Source organism: Thamnophis elegans, chromosome 14 (assembly GCF_009769535.1).
Source record: "Thamnophis elegans isolate rThaEle1 chromosome 14, rThaEle1.pri, whole genome shotgun sequence".
NCBI classification, from domain to species: domain Eukaryota; kingdom Metazoa; phylum Chordata; class Lepidosauria; order Squamata; family Colubridae; genus Thamnophis; species Thamnophis elegans.
In genome coordinates this window covers 32,717,140-32,734,811 of record NC_045554.1, presented here as the reverse complement: position 1 = coordinate 32,734,811, position 17,672 = coordinate 32,717,140, and positions in this window count along the sequence as shown.

Below are 17,672 nucleotides of genomic sequence, written 5' to 3'. Positions count from 1 at the left end.
ACAGTAGGCTGGTCTGGAAAATGATAATCCCAAAATAGCCTGGATCTTTAAACAGGTCTTTAATATCTTCTCCAAGACTTTTAACTGTCCCCAGAAACATGTTGGAAACACATGCACAAAAGGCAACTATGTGACAAATGCCATAGGACCTCTACCAATGATCTCAATGATTGGCCACATCTATAATGATAAAAGGATTTAAAATCCCAATTCCATGTTGTCTGAGACTTTGTATATCATATGAAAAACTTTTCAGCTTGCATGGTACTTAACTGGTAGCCAAGGTTCAGTTCACAGCAGTAGCCTGTCTGTTTCGTTCTGCTTCATTCTCATTTTGCACCAGTTGTAGCTTCTGGACTGACCATCTGAGCAGCTTCACACAAAAAAGAAGGCAGCTCCACATGCATTGTGTGGTACTGAACAAAATAATTCCTTTGGATAGACTCATTGTAAGTTCAACTGCTTTGATTCAGTAAGTAACAGGCCGGGTCAGATTTAAGGGGTAGGTGGTCTTTTGTGTGTCTGTCTTTTTGCGCCCATTTCCCTAGGAAGAAATCAAAATCTTTTGGACCTTCCTTCTTCGGATATTTCATGTGAGGGGTGTCCAACCTTGGCAACTTTAAGACTTGTGGACTTCAACTCCCAGCATGGCTGGCTGGGGAATTCTAGGAGTTGTTGAAGTCCACAAATCTTAAAATTGCCAAGGTTGTTGTCACTTGTCTGCTTAAGCAGGGGGTCTGAACTAGAAGACTCCCAAGGTCCCTACCAGCTCTATTCTGATTCTAATTCAAGGTTGGACACCTCTGTTTTAGGCTTATCCAGATTCAGATCCTGCTTTGCTTCTAAACTGATTCATTAACCAGGGCAGCTTACAATCCATAAAGTGGAAGGGAATATAATTTGGAGGAAGCAAATAGTTTCAGATGACTGCAGTAGAATTAAATGTCCCCTCCCCCCCCAAAAAAAGTTATTCATACATTAAGATGACTCTATGATAGAACATGCCATTGTACACATTAATCTGACACTTAATTAAATAATCACACCATTTCTTTTTTCTTTTCAGATACAAATAAGATGACAAAAGAAATGCTACAGACTCACTGCATCTCTTTAACATGCCATTCAGCCTGGTTCTGTCTCTCTCCCAAACTAATTCTTCCCCATTTTCATCCCCCTCCCATTTTCAACTTCCACTAAACAAGCCAGCAGTTTTCAAAATTGAAAACTGGCAGGTTTTCCCTAGGTTTCTTCCAATATCAAAATCTAGATTTATTAACATTACAAAGAAACTGCTCTCCAAGAGTGCGCCTTTATCATTCTAAGCAGCTGGCTTCAGGCAAAACATTTAACCTTGGGACATGTGATAGGAATTGTGGGAAGGCAAAAATCTTTGAAACCCTTTGACTTCATCCCGAAATCTGCTCTACGCCTTTAGCTGAAAGGGGATGGAAGCCCTTATTTTCATTTGATATTTATCACTTCTATCCACTGCACTTAAAATTGAAAGATATGGCAGCTCTTATTTATAAACAATGACTTTCCACTTTTCCTTAAAGCAGGCTAGTGATAAAAAATACAACTTTACCCCACTGGGAATCCTATTAGAATGAAAAGAGCCAGACAACGAAGAAAGCCGGGTGTGCTAAGTGTTTAAAATAAGCTCACAGATACACTTATCTATTACGCTGGCTGTTTTATAGATTTCACATTCCATTTTCCTATTAGGTCACTTGTTGCCATGCTGGAGTGAAAAGGCTGATATGTCAATTATTACCCATTCTGGCAGCTGGTTGTAGTTTTTTTTTTTTAAAAAAAAGAGATGGATGTTTTATTTTCAAAATCTCATTATATCTAGCTATGTAGTTCTGAGAAATCCCAGCAGTATTATGCCAAAAAGATGATTAATTGCGGTAACAAATACTTTCACGAAGTTGTTTGATTGCATAATTGCCACAGAGAACTCATGGTAAATGGACAAGATATTTAAAGGCAAAAAGAAAAGAAATATACTCATATGAAGCAGGGGAAGCTATTAAGGGGGTAAACATCTTGTGAATTCAGATACACTCTTTTTTTTAAGAAAAATCATTAATTTTAGATGAAGCTGTCAAATGTTTGCACATGTAATACAGGTATTTCTCAACTTAAGATCACAATTGAGCCCAACATTTCTGTTGTTAAGTGAGATATTTGTTAAGTGAGTTTTGCCCCATTTTATGATCCTTCTTGCCTCAGTTGTTAAGCAAATCACTGCAGTTGATAAGTTAGTAACCTAGTTGTTAAATGAATCTAGCTTTTTGATTGAATTTGCTTGTCAGAAAGTCGCAAAAGTGGATCACATGAACTTAGGACACAGCAACAGTCATAAATATGAACCACTTGTCAAACATCTGAATTTTTATTACAGGTTCATGGGGATGCTGGAAAGGTTGTAAGTGTTAAAAATGTTCATACGTCTATTACTGCCATTGTTATTTTGGACAGTCAATAAACTGTTGTGAGTCATGGACTAGCTGTGTGTGCATACTTCAGAAACTTTGGAAACGACAATTCAAGAGCATCATTTTAGGTTTCTTACAAACAACCTCTTGAGACTTTGTTCAATTTTGTGTACTGTGGTACTTGTCAAGTCAGAGTTATGAACTCACTAGACAACTTTCAATAACTTATCTGTACCCTTAGCTTGAACAACAGTAATAGCAACAGTAAAATTCCTCCATCAAAAAATTGAGTGTGCCAATCACAACCCCAACTACAATATATAAACAACCAGCAGACACCACACACTCACATAAACTGATGATATTGTGTAGCATAGTAACAGAATATCTGCAAGAAATTAACCAACTCAAATGCAATTGTCTTCAGGTTTACAAACACTTTATTCAAATGTTGAATTGGAGATTCCCAATTAAAATAAGTACCCGTACTACAGTGTATAAATTAGTAGTTTAAAAGAAAAATATGCCTAAAGGATACAAAAAGGCATATTTTAAACATAATTATTTGCAAATAACATGAGGATAGGAAAAGAGGGGATTGTACAAATCTGTACAATTCCCCCTTCCCCAATCCTCATGCTATTTGCAAATAATACGTGTACAAGTCTCTTTGGGCCTATGAACATTTGGTCTTTGAAAAACTCATAGATAATACAAGAGTAATGCTACATAAACTCCCCTTGGAAAAAAATATAGGATTTTTATCCAGTGGAAACAATTTCTGGAGAAGGCTTGGATACTGAGAAAAATGGAGGGAAAGAGAATAACCACCAGCAAAGTGGATAGACTGAGTTATAGTAACGATGAGCGCACCATTGAAAGAACTTAAGGACCAGATAGGAAAAAATCCCCCTGGCAAAAAAATCTATCTTTCTGGTTGCTAAGAGTCGACAATGACTTGATGGCATGCAATCAATCAATTCCTAATGGGGGATGTAGCGCTTGCATTACGGCATTAAACAATTCTGCTGGACAGCTCTGTGCTAATGTTCTAATGGCAGATAGAACTTGTTCATTCCATTACCATTCCAGAAACTGCTTTAAAATAAACTTTAACTTATTATTTGACAGATTCATCCTGAGACTTCCTAATCATCTAAACAAAGTGTTTCATCTAAGTTCTTCAGGAAACCTAGTAGGCAGATCTTTTTGGGACAAAGAGTTAAACTGAACAGCACAGTAATTTCCCGTTTACAATTCATACATAATTTCAACATATCACCTGTTCTGATAACTTAGACGTATCTGCTATAGATCTAGTTATCCACTCATCATTATTAATGTTCAGTGTCTCAGCTTTTATTAATAAAAAACAGCTGTCTGAAATACCTATTTGAAGATTCCTACTAAACATTTAAAGCTAGATATTAGTTGATATGGGTCTAGGTTTCCCCTAACAAGGGAAGGGGAATAAAATGAATATTGAAATGCCTCCTCCCTCCTAATTTAATCAGTCTAAAGAAAATCTCTCTATTAATACAGACAAGATGTTGTCAGGCAAATCAGTTCCAATCCAATTCAGGACATCAATTTGATTTGAAAAATTGAGCCAACTCAGTTTGACCAAATCAGTCTGATTTCATCTAGAGAAGTGAACTGAATGACTGTATTGGGCAAATGTGATTATCATTTCCAAATTGATTTGAAAACTCTGTTTGTTCATGCACAAAACTATTCAAATAATTCAACCTGATTCAGTGACAAGTGATTTTGATTACTCAGTTTGACTTTTCAAGTTCATTTAAGCAGAGTGTCTCATAGCCTTAGCCTGGACAATATTAAGTTTTATCCTGAATTCCAATTTTTATGTGAAACTCACCTCCAGGGTAAAATCCTGGACATTTCACAACACAATACCACCATACAGAATAGATTCATGATAGGTCTTGAACACAAATTACAATGAAGTGTCAGATCTACTATTTAGATGTCTGCTGTTGCATTTAAAAACACAGTAGGAACATTAGATCAACCTCATCTCCCTCTTGTGTGGGTGAAGAATTTATAGTCACTGAAACCAGATAAATTTAATCATCCAGAATTCAGAGAAGAAAGGCCATAAAATGTTATATGTATTTGATAAACAGCTATGCAAAGGCATTTTTCTAATATTTAGCTAGACCATTGTCACATTTTTAAAAATGCAAGCAGAGCCCAGATCTCTTATATTTACCTTTTTTTGTATTGTGATTTTTTTTAAAAAAAAAATCATTTACCTCCAAGTTCTACTTGGTATTATGATGTCTTTATGTCCCTAAACAAAAATGTTTACCCCAATGATTCTTGAGTGACGGAATCCCTTGAGTGCAATCCTCTGACAGATGCATGGATTTCTACCAACAATATTCTAATTTTTTTACATTGTCCCAGGAGCAAATTGAGGAAGAAACTAAGTACTGCTTTGATAATACAATTGTGTGATTTGCTTTTTCACCTGCTTAAAAAGAATGAAGTATGTTTCAAATGGAAGTTCATAAAAGGAAAACAGCAGGCTTCCTCAAAATATACTTGCTTATCCAAATAAACTTTTTGTTAATAAATCCAAGGGCAGATTAATCTAAAGTTCAGAAGACAGTTCTATTTATGCTGAAAACTGACCATGTGTTGCCCTTATTAGAAATATGATAAACATCTATTGTACAAGTGTGCTTTATGAAATGACCTTTGAAGTATCCATGGCATTATTGCAGAGGGTAATAGCCTTTTTTCTATGCAGGCAGCACAGAGAAATAAAGCAAAAGGTCAAGACAATTATTTGCAACTCAACAATCATTATCCATCTGCAAGTATAAAACACAGAAAAGAACCATAATGTACGCACTAGATATGTAGGCATTATGGTCAACAACACTAGCAAAAATGATAATAGATGGAGAAAGCATAATGCAAAACCAAGCTTTTCTAAGGTTTATGTACAGGTTTGATTTACAGTACTTGTCATGTGAAATATGTCATACTTAGGAAAGAAATCTCTATACCATCCGCAACAGATTGTATTATTCTGATCTTTGAAGGAAACGCTTGAAACTGATGAACTACTATATCAACTGTGAGAGTCCAACAGAGATAGCAATAAACACATTTATGTAACCCTAATATATTCCTAGTCTGATGCAACAGCTTGTTAAGAGTTGACGCATATTACTGAGAACATCTTTATTCCCTCCTACTATAACAAAAGGCCACTTCTTTCCCCCTTTCTGTCTTATGTCGTACTTATCATTCTACCCACCACAGTGCTTCGCCATGGCTTTAAATTTATGAATTTTGACTACTTTGCATTTCAAGATTATCTGTTTCTACATGACCCCTGACTGGGTGGAATCACCAATGCAGTCAATCCAGACAGGAGGTATCAGCATGATCCAGAGAAAATGCCATAGCAACAGTTGGGAGAAATAATGTTGATTAACTGTATTTGAAAAGGAAATATTCCCCTAATCTGTTACTCCAGAGAAACAATATCACAAAGCAGAGGCTATTTTATGTAGCCCCCAGTTAGTCCTTACTTCTTTGTAACCTTTTTCTTCCTGTAAAGCTAAAGGTTTCCCTCACACACATGTGCTAGTCATTCCCGACTCTAGGGGCTGGTGCTCATCTCTGTTTCAAAGCCAAGGAACCAGCACTGTCCAAAGACATCGCTGTGGCCATGTGGCCAGCATGACTAAATGCTGAAGGCACACTGGACACTGTTACCTTCCCACCAAAGATGGTTCCTATTTTTCTACTTACATTTTTATGTTCTTTTGAACTGCTAGGTTGGCAGAAGCTGGGACAAGTAACGGGAGCTCACTCCATTACCCAGCTGCATTATGCAGGATTTACGCAGGACTTGCTCCATTACACAGGATTTGAACTGCCAAGCTGCCAACCTTTCAGATCGACAAGCTCAGCATCTTAGCCACTGAGCCATCATGTCCCATTTTTTTCTATAGAAATAGTCTATTTATCCCAATGCTGAAAGAAAATACCTTATGCAGAATACCTTACATTACTGAGGATAATCAAACTCTTGCAGAGAAGGTAAACAGCTTTGTTTTTTTGAGAAAACATGGGAAATAAGTAAAAATATTATACCCAAGGCAGCTTTTAAAGTGTGCCTATAAGTTGTAGCCCAGGGTCTTATGGTTGATCTTTGTTTAATGTGTATCGTATTAACTTCTAAGAATGTGCAGGAGAAGAAAAAATAATCCCCTAGTGTACTGAGGTGCTTCAGGATATTGAGGTGAAAAAGAGTCAAAAGGGATGACAAAATTAGCAACAATAAGGTCGGCTAATGAACTTAACCAGGAACTAGTCACTGGGTATTCTAAGTCAAATAATAAAGGAAAGCTTTAAAAATTGTCCTAACCTGTTTCTTCTTAGGGAGATGAGACCTTCAACTCACTCCCATTTTACTTGGTAAGCCAGCACGATTGAATTCATAAAGCAATAGGCCGTGGTTGCTAGAACATAAAGGCTGGCTTTTACATTACACAATAAGCCAAAGTAAACTATTTTCTCTAATCCCATTGTAGAGTATTGAGAAAATTAACAGAATAGAAAACTGAACACTATCATTTAAAATATTATCCCCCCCCCCAAAAAAAAGCAGAATTGGGGAAAATAAAACAGGAATGCCAATCAAAAAGGTCCTTCTTCAAAAGAAAAGAAGACTTTTTGTTCAGTTCTGGGTTTTCCTTTTTAATTGAACTATTTATAATTAGATTAAATAAATAAGAGGGGGCTGGTTGAATATGTAGAGGACAGGGCAAATGGCCTTGGAGACAGTAGGAAGACCCTCTACCAAGACAATGGTCAAGTAAAAGAAGATTGAATGTGGAGCAGTAAGTAAATGTCTGTAGCAGAAGGAGTGGCAGAACCTGGGATTGGTGTTAAAAGAAGGAACAGCCTAGAATTCCTATGTAGCCACAAACGAACTTAGGCAAACCTCCCTTGAATTCTGTTGAGCCTTCTCTAACTCCAAGCAGGGGCAGAACTAACTGTTAGCTGAGAAGATTCCTGTGACTAACCATAAGTAGCAATAAATCAGGTTAATTGGAACTTTGTTTATGGACTTGATCGTTTGTGCATGGCAATGTGTCAGAAAGACCTTCCCTATTTCTCATAAAGATAAAGGGACAGGGGCTCATGCATTCAGATATGTTAAATTATGTTACTATAGACATACCATAAAAGTAGTATTGACCCATGTGAGATTGGATTTCTAGTCTGATTTATCTTGAATGGTTGTCTGAACATTACACACTTTAAGCAACATTTTGCTCTATTTTGGTTCTGTCAATAAATCAGTAGATCAGAAGGAATTTAGAACATTGGAAGTACCTTAAATGGTCCTATCCTTGGTCCTTGAATCTCAACTGCTGATATTGACTGACTGTAGCTTTTTGGGATGTTAGGGGAGGAAACTACTAGTTACAGTTTGCACTAAATCTGAAATGTTTTGTATCTGCAAAGTAGATATTCTACCAAACTTTCTTCCCCACAGCTATGCTATAGGTGACCCCCTGAAGCTATGCCTTAGAGCCAAACATACAGCTCTATCTGATTCAAGAATAAAACATAGCCGTAAGCAAACTAGATCTTCCTTGGAGCACATTGAATGCTAACAAGTAAGTTTTTCCTAAAATAATTTTCAAAAAGTTACATTTTGGAGTCAGCAGTGGGCAGTGATACCAAGCCACAACTATGCAGGCAGACTGTACAACTTTATGTATAAAAATCAATTTGCTTTGTAAGCACTATTTCCAAATAATGTTGGAATTTGAAAATAAATCAAGTTCTATGATGTTATTTGATAACATCATAGAACTTGATTTATTTTCAATTTTTGTCCCTTCAAAACTTTTAGCAGATCTCTTTCGTACATCCAGTAAAATAGTTTATCCAAATCATTATTTGGGTTCAATATTTTGCATATTCCTTTAAAATATTAAAACATCAACTAATTTCATTTTATGACCAATATATCATAATTTCCTTATAATTCTTGTAACTTTTCATATTTAAATCCACATTTGAATCAATTCCAGTCTAATCTGGTATAACTTGTTTCTCTTCTGTGACATCATTACACATTTTTATGATACCAGATTTTTTTTAAATTAATTTCTGAGTTGTTAAGCTATTCTTCAAAACATCATAAAATATTTTGCTCCATTCTTTGTTAACAAGTTAAATGTAAGCACTTTTATTTTTATATCTAATATTTATTAGTGATTTTGGAGGGGGGGAGGTAGATGCAGGTTTTGAGTTGAAAGCAGTATTTCAGGGCAGTGTAAGAAAATAACTGCCTCCTAGTTCAGCAAGGGTAAATTGAGTAAGAGTGGTCACAGAAGTAGACAAGTGAAATCAAATATTTGATGCTCACATATCAATGGAAGTTTTATTTCTTTATCCAGTACCCTGGACAGTAACATAGGATGCTAATTGTGGTATTCTAGTGAAATGAACTGTTTCCCTTATAAATTCTTATGAATTCTCATAAATCCTCCAACATTCAAAGCCACTGACAGATAAAATATGTATGTGCCAAATTCCTTTCATTTTGCATTCCTTCTCCCTTCTTGATTTTTAATGATTGCTATTAAACTTTACACTCTAATGAGAAGTAGAAAAATAAAAGCAGGATCTCTGAAGGTTAACGGGAAAATGATAAGAGCAAATGAGCTGTCACAAACATGCCTTGCATTATGCTTTTTAAAAGAAAAAAAAGTGTCTTCCTTAACATTCAGTTTTAGCATTCTGATTTTATTTCTACTTGGTGCTATAGCCAACCAATAAGGAGTTTGTCTTAAATGATTCTTTGTGGTCCACTGTAGTGCATGTGAAAATATGGGGATATGTGAAAATGTGAACAGTGGTAAATGTAAAACTGGAAACAAACACCCAAGACAAATGTTCATTTTCTGGCTTGTGTAGATAAAGGCTTAGACAAGGGGCAAAATCTTTAGGGAGACCCTACCTGAAAAGATTATAAATTAGCTGTTACAGAGCAAATGCATTTTGGATGGAAATTTGTTTGCCATAAACAGCACCAATAAACAGTGTGGCATGGATATCTCCAAGGTTCATTTTAACATTTGATTGCTCTACTGTCTTATTTCCAGAGGCAGGAATCGTTTTTTTTTTAAATATGGATAAAGCAAGTGTTCTTTGAACATGATTATAAACTATCCTTCCAATGTTTGGGGGTGCCAGTTTGCAATGTAAGTGGAAAGGTCTTCCAGTACTATGGATTTAATTCTTACTAAGTATATATAATTACAACTGAGGTGACAATGCCTTTTTCAATAAATGTCAGACTCACCATCATTTTGCATTTTTCAAGACTCCCTGGGCTTTTTTTTTCTTTTCTCCAGAGCACTTTGAAAGGCTGAATGACACTCTTCCCTCCCTCGCACCATGATAATAGCAACAATAAAAGTTGTGCAAAGGCCAAAATAGAAAATGGGCTGCATATATGGATTTGATATTTCCTAGACACCAACTCTGTCGTATTGTAAGATTTACAATGAGACTAACTGACTACCTGCATCTTTTATTTCTTTCTTGAATCTGACCCAGTGTTTTATAGCTAAATATTAAGTGAATGTTGCTTAGCCTAACCTCTTATCTTCTTTCTTCAGCCACAGCATGTCGGTGCCATATCATGATCCCTGGGCCCACTTGGGGTCTTAGAAAATAACTGTCAAGCTGAATCCATGGTAACTCAGAGACTGAACCACACTGTATCTGGCACTTGAAGCCTAAACTTTGCTCAGCATCAGCTCAATTGCCTCAGCAACCAACATAACATTAGCAGATAATCTTGTTTTCCATGACAGTGCTGGATGTCTAATCCATCTTATCTGGATTAAATGATGAAACTCACATATGAAGCCAAGAGACGTTCGGGCAACAGAAAAACAGTCTAATAGGCATCCTTATTAGTTTTGATGAAATTGCCAAAGGAAGTTATTAGAAAGTTCACCAAACCCTTTTTCTATACGCTTTTCTGGTTGAAGTTCTGCTGTCCCTTCACTATATCATGGTCCAACGAAGTCCTTTATTTCATATCTATTCTTCTGGGTGGGGGTGGGGAGTGTTCTCCAATGATTGTCTCCTGTTATTTTATTACAGCAATAGCACTTAGACTTATATACTGCTCCATAGTGCTTTAAAATGCTCTCTGAGTAGTTTACAAATGTCAGCATATTGCCCCCAATAATCATGATCTTCATTTTATCAACTTCAGAAGGATGGAAGGCTGAGTCAACCTGGAGCCAATCAGGGTTAAACTCCTGGCAGTGGACAGAATACTGCACTCTAACCACTGCGACATCATTTTGAGATGGACAGAAGGGAAGAAGTAAATCCTTATTTGAATTCCCTCCCTCAAAACTCTTCATTTCTGCTTATAAATAGACCAGCCAAGCAAAACACCTCACACTTAGAAGGACCAGTTTACAGGACATATTTTGACAGCTTAATATGTGAAAGTGAGAAGTGAAGAGTTGTGTCCATGAACTGATGCGAAAGAAAATAAAAGTTGGAAAGTGGTGATTAACTCATACCTGTCTCTGCAAACTCATGTCTCACTGTTTAACGGAGCTACTGCCCAATAGTCTGTTGTGGATCAGCCTTCAGATTTCCAAAAGAGACTTTTGCCAACAAAAGGTCCTAGGTCAACAAATCTTAGCTTGTGTCTATATTAAATATTCAGAGGATTATCACCTTCTTTTTGAATTGTTCAATTTCCAGTCTAATATGTGAGTTTGGCTGGCCAATGCACAGCATTGGGTTCATTTCATAGGAATCTTTTTATCTATTTACTTTATCTTATTTATCTAATTATAGCTGGACTTTTTATGGAGGTAGATAGTGAAGTAGCTATTGGGATTCTTTTTTTAACAATCTCACCATTTGTCTGTTTATTTTCAAGAATTGTTAACCTTGGTGTAAGTGTGAGTTCCTATCATTTATTTGTGTTTGAAACAAGGGAACATTTGAATCCAACTATAAATTCCAAGACAGTCTATACTTATATTTCTATAGACTTCAATGGGTTTAATGAAGCCCATTCTTAGTAATCCAGAAACCACAGGTTCTCCAACATCTATACAAATAAAATGCAATCCTCAGACACAATCCTCCAACCAATACCTTAAAAAAAACCACGTTTCTGCTAGTTCACAATCAACAGCAAGATGCACTTAGACTGTGGGTTTAGATGAGTCTTCATTTCAGTTTTGCAATTTTCAACTGACTTAACCTTTTGATTCTCACAAACATTTCTCCCAGCTCCACGATTTTAGAACATTCACAATTACTAGCAGGCAATTCATTTGTCTATCATCAAATGGTTTTTTTAATAAGGGCCAATACCAGCCTGACATAGACATGCTTCCAAATTTCATCCCATCCACATTTTCTCCTGAATTTTACAGTTTCACTTTAGCTCATTCTGGGCAGTAACAGAGGCATTACAGACCTTCCATTATTCTCAGGAGTAGCCATTGTTAAGTAACTGACAAGGCCATCACCCTAAAACCTTTACTGACATTCTCTAGGGCTTCCTGGCCCTGCTTCTTCTCTTGTTTTATTATTTCTGCCTTTCACCATTTTTCTCCAAGCTACCACAAAATGAAAAGCAAGGAGCACCAGCTTTTCGACCCTTAGTCCTTTCCTCTTTTCTTCACAATCTCTCATGAAGATGATAAAAATGAGCATCAAAGAAGAAGCGAGTGAATTGGCAGTGAGAACAATGGAGAGAAGGAAGTTGGTCACCTCACTTTTCATACCACCCCACAATCTACCCCAATTTCATGGGATACTCATTTTTTTGAGAGACCTCCCATTCCAAATTTATAGTCTGGTGTACTGCTCTTCATAGTTAGGTTTGGTGTCGACTACTCTGTGCTAAATATTTAGTAAACAAATAGACAAACAGGAATGTTCCTTTAATCTAAATTAATAGACCATGTCTTTATGAGGCTGAGATGTTACCACTCAAGAGGTTTTTGAACACAAGGCCAAGAGAATCTTAGCAAAATGCAAGTCAATTACGCTTCTCAAGTTTACTGCATTCTTAGCTGGCATCTCCAAAATGGAATTCTCAGATATCAGCTATGAAGATGGGACACATTTGCAAAATTATTATTAATGTGCTATGTACAATGATTTCTGGTTCATCCAGATTTGACATAAATCACATCAGATCTTGTTGGTCATTATGTGCTCTTATGACAGTTTAAAAATTGCAATTAGTCAAAAACTAGGTTGCTAATTGGTACAAGATTCAAAACTATACATTGTTCTGAAAGTTCTGTTCCTGGTTGCCATCCCTATTCTACACATAATTTAAGGCATTAGTGTTTAAAATCCAAACTGGCTTGGAAATCAACTATTTAAGAAATCACTTCTCCAAGTAGGAATCTTCATGGGCACTAAGATGTTCAAGTTAATGCATTCAGAAAAAAGTTCATTGGTCAGTCATAAAAATTCTTTTTCCTTGTAACTCCCAAGTTTTGGGATGCTAGTGACAACTATCAGGATACACAACTTGGTTATTCAAGAAAACTGTAGTAACTGAAACTATGACTGTGCTTACAGTCTTATTCACCTTTCTTTTGTTTTACAAAATGACCTGCAAAAGTCATAAATGCAAGGATTGGTGCTAAAGTTTCTTTTCCATCACCATGATAACATGGCAGAGAACACCATGAAAATAGTTGATGAATTAGGCAACAATTTATATTTAGCTCGTGCTTTTTTAACCATTAAACCATGTAGGCAAGATTTATGTTTTTAGGAGTTATTTCAGCCATTAAAGAATAATTTTATTTATACTTTCGATTATGTTTATTGTTTGTAGAAAATTCATTACAAAAGAAAGATTGCATAAAATGCATATGTCCTTGAAATATATACTTTTTATAGGTTTATCTTTTGTGAAGAACTAAAAAGCTTCTTAATGTGGGTGAAGAAGGAGAGTACAAAAGTTGGCTTGAAAATCAACATTAAGAAAACTGAGATCATGGCATCCAGCCCCCTCAATTCCTGGCAAATAAATGAGAAAGAAATGTGACTGATTTTATTTTCCTGGGATCCGAGATCACCGCAGATGGGGACTGCAGCCAAAAAATTAAAAGATGCTTGCTCCTGGGAAGGAAAGCTATGACAAATCTATACAGCATACTAAAAAGCAGAGACATCACCCTGCCAACAAAAGTGTGTAAGTCAAGGCTATGGTTTTCCCAGTTGTAATGTATGGCTGTGAACGTTGGACCATAAGAAAGGCTGAGCACCAAAGAATTGAGGCCTTTGAACTATGGTGCTGGAGAAGACTCCCTTTGACTACAAGGCAATCCAACTGGTCAGTCCTAGAGGAGATCTGCTCTTTAGAAAGCCAGATCCTGAAGAGGAAACTCACGTACTTTGGCCACCTAATGAGAAGGACGGACTCACTTGAGAAGAGCCTAATGCTGGGAAAGATTGAGGGCAAAAGAAGGATGACAAGAATGAGGTGGGTGGATGGAGTCACCAGAGCAGTAGGCATGAGCTTAAGGGAACTCCAAAGGATGGTAGAAGACAGGTAGGCCTGGAGGAGCGTTGTCCATGGGGTCTTGATGGATCAGATATGACTTTGCAATTAACAACAAAAACAATCTTCAAACCATAACTTAGACCTTTACAATTTTGTATTCATTATTTGATTGGCTACTGAACGCTAAAGATCGCCTTTCCCCAATACCAATCTTCTACTTTCTAAACAGAAAAACATCTGATTTTTTTCCCCTGAATTGGGATGTGTAGAAAGTTTTCAGATGGATGTGAACTTTTATCCTCCCATATTGGAAGGCTCTCTGGGTCCCCTTTGAAGACAAAATTTCATTTCCACTCTCCAAGCAGGTGGTCTCTATTTCCATTGGGTTGTAGTTGATTAAAGCTTGGCCTTGTTCACAGGAGACTGGGCAAAACTGTATTGTTACTATATGTCCTGCCAGCGCTAAATACAACATCTATTTGGCAACATTTGGTGAGAAACAACAATGTCACAAAGCTTGCCTTTGTTTCTGCCAAATTTGACATCTTTCAGAGCACAATTCTCTGCAAAAAAAACAGATACATTCTGCCAACTGCACCATTTAGCTTTTCCTCAAATCCTTTCGAATCAAGACTCTTTCGAAAGAAAAGAAGAAGAAGAAAAGCAATCTTGCTTGAGGATTTCAATGCCCTGCTGGATGCCCACTCCAAGATCAATCACCTGTTCTCATTCTGTATTCCAGCTGTATTTTGATCTTTTTCGGGAACTTGTCTGTTTTATTATAGCTTGGATTTTAAAAGCCAGACAAGATAACAATATTGTTTAATGCTGCATCTTTCTAAAGCAACAGAAAGTCAGAGGCAGCCAGAGTGAAATAATTAGAAATGTACAATGGATTTTCTTCCCAATCCCCGTTCTTCTATTTTTTTAATGCACTATTTATAAATCTACAGATCAGCCATATGGGAGGCAAATATGCATAGCGCTATCATTGCTTTCCAATCCATCTAACATAAGCTACCAATATGCTACACAATTTATTTACCTTTTGATGATGGGAATGGATGTGCTCACAAACCAGATTCAAATGTACTTTAAAATAATTTTCTGTCTCATATCATCTAGACCATTTCTCAGGAACAAAAGAACAGTCCCACCCCATGTTAGTCATTACATTTCAATTAGTATCATCCAAGTAAATGTTCTCCCATTTTTATAAGCCAATTTTCATTCAATTCAATGAGTAGAAATGTTCTTCCATGCTTTCTTTTCTCACATGGGAAGAGTGCACGCTTCCTGTGCTTCCTTGGGTATCTGGTGTGGTCAAGTCCTTTATGTGAAATTCTTGATTTTCATTGGCTCATCATTCATGGATTTCCTATGTTACTTTTACAGTTTCTAACACACATAGAATTAAGAGGATTTTTAAGTACAGTATAGCAACAATATTAAGGACATGGTGGCTCAGTGACTAAGACGCTGAGCTTGTTGATCAGAAAGGTTGGCAGTTTGGCAGTTCAAATCCCTAGCGCCGCATAATGGAGTAATATCCCATTACTAGTCTAGCTTCTGCCAACCTAGCAGTTCAAAAGCATGTAAAAATGCAAGAAGAAAAATAGAAACCACCTTTGGTGGAAACGTAACAATGTTCTGTGTGCTTTCAGCATTTAGCCATGCCAGCCACATGACCATGTCTTCAGACAGCACTAGCTCTTTGACTTTGAAACAGAGATGAACACTGCCCCCTAGAGTCAGGAATGTCTAGCACATATGTTTGAGGGGAACCTTTACCTATACCAACAATAACCAAATGAGAGTGGGAATTTAAGAATCTTTTGGTCAACAAGAAGGACTAGTGATGTCTAGTCACTAATTGTTTTGCCAGTACAGTTCTAATGCAAAAGCTTGTGCAACATTTTTTGTAGATCCTATTCCCAAAATGTTGGTTTTTGAACCAATTAATTTAATTAGATGTACCAATCTGTGTCCTAAAATAAGGAACAGTTTCTCTTTAGTTGATCCTTCTTCTCCTCTACCTTTCAAACATACTGTATTTTGAGTCAGGTAGAATAGTTTTCAGTGCCATAAATTAGTGTGTGCCAATTTATGAGGCTGTCATGAATATGAGGACATTAGCATGCACTTGACCAATCTTCATCTGATTGTCAGAATAGATTCCCCCCCCCCCCAAAAAAAATGGTAGAAAACCTAACCATGGATTTATATCAATACTAAATTGAAATTAGTTCAGTTGCTGAAGTCTTTTTGCATTCCCATTCCATCTATGTCAATAAATTTTCATAACAAGAATCCATGTGAGAATTATGATTGGGAAAGAATATTTTCACTGTAAGCACTTGCCAAAGAGTTGAGATTGTCCTTCTCACACATACTGGTCTACTTGGAAAATCTGTATAAAGAAGGCATGAGGGTGCCTCAATGGCGATTCACCCCATCTCATTGAGGTAGATAGCACTTAGCAATATCACTCAGACTTATATACTTATATAGTGTCTAGAGTCTAAGCCTAGACTCAGACTTATATAGAGCTTTACAGCCCTCTTTAAGTTTTTACAGAGTCAGCCTATTGGCCCCAACAATCTGCACCCTCCTTTCACTGATCTCAGAAGGATGGAAGGCTGAGTCAACCTTGAGCCAGGATCGAACTGGTGGCATTTGACAGAATTAGCCTGCCATTCTGCATTCTAACCACTCTTGTGCCACCCTGGATGGCTCTAGATGGTCAATATTCTGCCTTTCAAAGGTGCTTCACACCACACTTCATTCATAGCTTAGCATTTTTCTCCAGCCAGCTTGATTGCTAAGCTTGCAGAGAATTTCATTTTCTCTAATGAAGTAATGCAAAGGTGGCCACGCCACTCTTTAGAAGTGGGAGCCACATAATTTCACAAAACTGCTTCTGCAGCACCCTTTGAATGTTTGCACAGCTCTCAAACCTAATGAATTTATTTCACGTATTCTTCAATGATCATTTATAATCCATTTATAAAAGCACTATTGCCGTAAGTCAAATGACTTGAGCAGATTTTAAACATGGAGTAATGGACTCCATATGAACTATTTGTTTTTCCCGGTCTAATATTATAACAGAACTGTAATTAAACTTCATGGTGTGGTGCCTAACATTTGAACCATGAACAAGCAATTATTAGAAATAATTTGCAAGAGGAGGTCCAGTATCAAATATTTATTTATTTCTTAAAAATTCACTTCTCGATGGCCTATAAAAATGATAGATTATCCCTATGAAGTATGACCAGAAACCCAGTAAGTTAATTAAAATCTCTTTCTTCTAATAGCTCCTGTAATGAGAAAGAAGTTTGCTAAATTAACCATACTAAAGTTCTGGGCATTTTGTCACCAATTTGAGGCACATTGTTGCCAAGCATTTAAAAAATGAAGGGAAGGGGGGATACTAGTGTGGTTTTTAAGATGTGCTTGTGTGAACATGAATCTAAACCAAAATTACAAATTTAAATCTTAAAATGCTAGGCATGCAATATACACAGCCAGAAGTAGTTATGCAAATCATTTGTCATCCCAAATATTTTGGGAATTTCTGATTACAGATTTCCCCTGGAAAAACTGACACATTAATGAGAGAATAAATTACATTTAGT